The sequence below is a fragment of the Sinocyclocheilus grahami genome, unplaced genomic scaffold (assembly GCF_001515645.1).
Source record: "Sinocyclocheilus grahami isolate Dianchi unplaced genomic scaffold, SAMN03320097.WGS_v1.1 scaffold55.1, whole genome shotgun sequence".
In the NCBI taxonomy this organism is placed as follows: domain Eukaryota; kingdom Metazoa; phylum Chordata; class Actinopteri; order Cypriniformes; family Cyprinidae; genus Sinocyclocheilus; species Sinocyclocheilus grahami.
The window spans coordinates 4,744,540-4,750,342 of NW_015505234.1; the positions used below are offsets into that span (position 1 = coordinate 4,744,540).

Genomic DNA, 5,803 nt, shown 5'->3' on the forward strand with positions numbered 1-5,803 from the left:
CCATTCAGGCAATATGTTGGTAGTGACCTAAATTAGATTTTCCGTTTATGTGACATGCCTCTAGATGTGATCCTTGAAACTACACTACACAGCCAGATCTGAAATCACCCATTCTTTTAACATACAGTATCACCACATAATTTTATCGTGTCATTATCATTCAGTGTCAGTAAGTGCCTTGCTAAAATCTTAAAAACAGAGGGAGGAGCAAGCAGAATCAGTGGAAAGATGCTGAGATGGCAGATTTAATTAATATTTGGTGAGATGCATTAGTTCAAGTAAAACTCGAGGGAATGTATCACAGTCATGCCATGTTAGCAAATTAGCTGTTCAATATGCAGTTACTTGAAGGCCCTTGCCGATGTAATGGTATTGATGTTGTTATGTGCATATGCTAGAATAACATGTGATGTTATTGTTTCTGTACATGCTCACTCACAGGTACTTGTCAACTGACTGTTCACAATGATGCAGGTATTAGTGTGGGGCGATATGGTCATTTTTCATATCGTCATATCGCCAGCCAGTGAGATCGCCCATACAAGATAATATCCTGCATGGGTGGGTGGGGCAAGAGAGAGACTCTCTGTACTTGTCATAGGCTATTTCATAACTATTTGGTGTTTTAAACCACGTGTGCGTGAGACAGATAGAGCCTATGGAAGCACCAATAATCAAAATAATATACATTCAAACATACTGCTAAACTAACATGTTAAATATAAAAATATTTAAAACAGCTAGTTTATATATATTCGGATTCAACAGTCATACATCGCTATTAGGACCGCACGTCCTGCGACAAGTTTGCTGCATCGGAGCATGGAAGTTATCTGTATAAAAGGTCTGCAAAATCAGTCAACTGAAAATCAAAAACAGATTTATTTTAAAGACCAACAGTTTAACACTAAATATTAGACATAAACAAACACGTTGAATATAAAAGTATTTAAACAGGTAGTTCATATATTTGGAGTAAAGTTAAATTAAACGGATACATCAGTCATACAGCCCGACCGCTCGCCACATGACTGATAACTTATCTGCATATTTTTATAATAACGATGATGAAGACTAAGCATCAATATTTTTTGTTAATGTGCTCTAAAGAAAACGAAATGATGATGACGATGCAGTTTTCGGGATGTTCATTCATACAGCTGTTCAAGAAAAGAAGTCTCGAAAAGATGTCTCTTTTAGCATTCTTAGTATAGGAAATTATGATCCGCACTCACAAGAACAGTCTTCTTTTTTCGTTTTATTTTACATTCATCATTGATGGGAAAAGACACAAACGTTTCGGCTCAAAGCCTTTCTCAGTGTGCAAAGCAATTCAATCCCTCCACCCACTTTTAAATCACGAATTATCTTGACATCTTAATTCATTAAGCCAATGTTCAATTACTAAATCATTAAATAATTTCCATCTAAATACCGGACAATTTTCATGTATATATCCAACACAAAACATTACATCCACTAGTACACCAAATAATATATACGTGACTAAAAACAAGAATGATCTAGGATCACATATTTATCACTATTATACAAACCAACAGTTTAAATAGACAATCATCAATATCTACTCCACCTATTAACTTAAAATTGTATAACAATGGAAAATTCTATAATTAAAACCATCAGAAATACATCGTCATAAACAATAATTGTTTTTCACACTGCAAATTCGACCAATTATAGTTCATTAAAGGAAAACAGAAAGATCTAATTCCTCATTCATGCCATTTGGGGGGTCAGTGATTTAAGTTTATGAATCCAAAATGCTTCTCGTTTCAATAGTTCTTTATTTATATTACCTCCTCTACGTGACCCAAAAACTTCCTCTATTCCTATACATTCCAATTGCTTGATGTCGTGTCCCAATTCATTAAAATGTCTCGCTACTGAAGAGGTTATGTCTTGTCATCGTATACTAGATTTATGTTCATTAATTCGTAATTTCAACTGACGTGATGATTTTCCTATATATATATCTTTTGACAGGGACATTTTAACATATACTGTAGATCACATTATGAGTTGAACAGGTAATACAAGATGTAATTTTAAAACATTTCCATGTTACTGGACATATAAACTCTTTACACTTCACCAAATTCCGGCAGTTTCTGCATGTGAAACAGCCTTGTATATAAGCAGACTTTTTTCTCCTTACTACATCTGAGTTTACCATCATATCTGATAGGTTTTGTGATCTTTTAAAAGTGAACAATGGGCGATATTGAAATGCATTATTTAGAGATTCATCAGATGATAATATATGCCAATATTTATAAATGACTGATTTTATTGTATTACTATGCTCATTGTATGTCAATGAACAATTTACTGAAAATGTTCTTTGTTTTTTAATGGGTTTATCTATTTTCAGAAGATCATGTCTATTCAATTTGTTAACCTTATCTAATGCATTATTTAACCAACTTTGTGGATACCCTTTTGAACGAAATCATTGAAATAGCAATTTTACCTGTTCATCAAATTCATGTGTAGTACTACAATTACGTTTTAATCTATGTAATTGACTAATCGGTAGACTATGTTTTAAGGGAGCTGGATGATAGCTGTCAATGGATAATTTTGTTTTTTTATCCGTTGGTTTTCGAAATACTGTTGTATGTAATGACTCATAGATCTTTGTTACTTTAACGTCCAAAAAAATTATCGAATCATAACTTTTTTCCATTGTAAATTTAATTGATGGAATTTTTGAATTAATGAACGACACAAATAAATCTAATTCCTGTTCAGAACCTGACCAAATCATAAAACAATCATCTATATATCGCATCCAGACCTTAATATTTGACTGAAATGGATTGTTATTATAGACATTATCTTGTTCAAATTTACCCATAAATAAATTCATATAATTTGGTGCTATTGGAGTATCCATCGCTGTACCATGCACTTGTAAATAAAAATCTCTCTCAAATAAAAAATAGTTCTTGGTTATATATAGTTTCCTCCAAAAATGGAGGCAATATAATATATATAAATATTTATTATACTGGAATAAATGCTACTATTACTACTAATAATAATGATAAATAAAAATAGAATAATAAAATATGTCTAATGCATATGTTTTATATGATTGTACTCAAATAATTATTTATTGTGTAAAAAAAAACCAGAAATAAAATAATTTAAAATCTAAACATAAAAATAATTTGTATTGGCAATGATTGTAAAACAACAACAACAAAAATCTGAAAAAAAAAAAATCTGAAATCTGGTAAAAGCTGAAATACTGCAGACAGGTTCCACAGATGTACCACTCTTACATCTTTCAAAAACCTTCATGCTTTTGCTTGTCGAGTCTGAAAAGTCTATACATTTTCAGGCTTTCACTACAGTAACAGACTCACAGTTAGAGAGGACATATTATCAAACTGCAGCAGCTCTGAGGTAATTCATTTGTGTAAATTCAGCAAATTTAAATGCTCAGAGTCAGCACATAATTTCTCCCTCTCCGTCCTGCACATGCACTGTCTCCTTTCCCTCTCACTCCCTTTCTGTTACTTTCCCCATGCAGTTCTCAGTCATAACTGCATAACTGCAGTCATAATCTTTTACTGCACTCAGCCATACTCATTCCCTACTTCTACTCTAACACCTTCTTTTCATCTCATTTCTCTGCGGCGGGGTGAAGTGGTTGTGACTGCAGCTGCAGACATTATGCATGTTAAAGAAGGATAACAATTTGCAACTTGTCAGGCTGATTGTCAATTTCTCAGTGCTAATGCACTAAGGGTGACCTTATCTCTGCGCTGCCACTAGAAATGTCAATGACACCCCCCCTCCTTTGTGCCCAAAACCAATCAACCACAGCCCTGAATCTATACAGCCTGTATACATCTAGAAATCACCTACAGAGCTGATGAGCAGATTACCATGAAGACTTATACCAGGGCTTCTGAGATCAGCATACATAGTGACAGGGCTGAACAAAATAATCAAAATAAACCGAAATGTGATGCTTCTAGTGCTTTTAGCCTTAAGTCTAAGCAACAGAAGGATGAGATGTTAAATATTTAGGGGAAAGTATTGTGATAACTATTAGACTTTGCACAATATTCAATTATAGGGTATTGCCTTAACAATTCAAAGAGCATGATTTTGTGACCAAACTGTTCAGCATTGAATAGCAGGACTTTACAAATGGGATACAGATGCATTCTGGCTGAATAGCAGAGTATAATGACAAATTAAAATCAATAGGATGGTTGGAATAGGTTTGGCTCAACTCAAATGCCGCAGTCTCAGAGCAAAAATGAAGACATGAAACAACCAAACACAGAACTACCACTGCAGTCTTGCCAGCACATTATAGCCTTTTGTTAGCACTAAACAGGTAATATGAACTGAAAGCCATCTTTCCGGTATGGGCCTTTGATTGAATGTTAGGTGGTCTGGCTGGCTGTTTGAATCTAGACGGAGGGTCTGAAAATGCATAAATGGATGTATTGAAAACGAAATGCAGTCGGGATAATCCGATCTGTGAGCTGCTTTAGTGAATGAGATATGGGGACCCGGGAATGGGGATGTCAGGAAGAGATGAGGGGCTGGACAGAGAGTTGAATAGTGCCACACTCACACAGATTCTTTCATCTGACTGTACAGTACTAGAGGATCTGATAAACAACACCAAATATATTACTGGCATGTACAGAACTCAACACTCGTTATAAGTGCACATCCTCCTTTATGCATGTAAACACACAGGAAACGAACCCCTGGGGTCAGCTGTTTTCTAAAATTCCAATTTGAACTCGGACCTCCAAATATTTTCACATTATATATTTTCATGGAAATGCATCAGATATTCATCAAAAAATATTATTCATGAGGAATGAAACCGCAGCAGAAATCTAACCCTAAGTGCATAAGTATGGCACATATAGCAGAAGGCATGCTGGAAAATCCTAAACTATATTACTTTCAACATCTAATATTCAAGCTTTTATAAAAGGATTCAAATTAAGTTATGGAAAACACTTGCAACTAGGTTTCTACTCTTTCAAATTTTGGGGACCTACAGGGCCTTGGGCAAAGTCTTTTATTTCTCAGGGCAACTGAATGACTCAAGATGAATTGTCAAAAAATAACAGTGTTAAGTCTTATAAATCAAATAAATCAAATCTTATCTTTCAGATTAATCAAAGTCATCAAACATGATTGACATGATTGACACCAAATTCATTAGGTGCATCCTGGGATTATTTTCCAAATGTCTGGAAGGAGTTTACATGTATGGTGGTGTAGGATATCAGACCGAATCAGACAATCTAAGATTTGGTCAAAACATGGCTGAAACCTGAGGAGCCCTAAGGGTTCATATTCATGTTTAGTATGCGTGTGTTTGAATCTTCTTGCTTGAAACGTTTCTTCCAATCAATTCTTTGTCAAATGTATCATATTCTTGTTATAGAAATCATGTCCAAATGTATACTCTGCCAGAGCGGGAAAAACGCGGACCATGTGACTGATAAGATAACATTTGATTTATTGAATGGGGAGGAGAAATATACAACACCCCGAGCAAACACGAAATCTAATTGGGCAAAACACCATTTGGGGTGTGTTAAACAGCCTGGTTTAAATACTCAGGACACCATCTCTCTCTCTCTCTCTTGCCTCTTCCTTCTTGCCTTTTGAGCCATGTTTTCTTTTAATCATGCTTCTTTAGCTTTTGAGCGTGCTCTGGCTTACATGCCATCTCCTCCAAAACCATGAGGAGAAACGCCACCTAGTCTCGTCAAACTTTACTTCTATT

General features: G+C 34.9%; 1 protein-coding gene across 1 annotated transcript in view; it reads right to left on the minus strand.

Annotated features, from left to right (window-relative positions):
- LOC107583922 (potassium voltage-gated channel subfamily G member 4-like) overlaps positions 1-5,803 on the minus strand; it is a 12,822-nt gene that overhangs the window by 2,008 nt on the left and 5,011 nt on the right. The window lies entirely within an intron of this gene.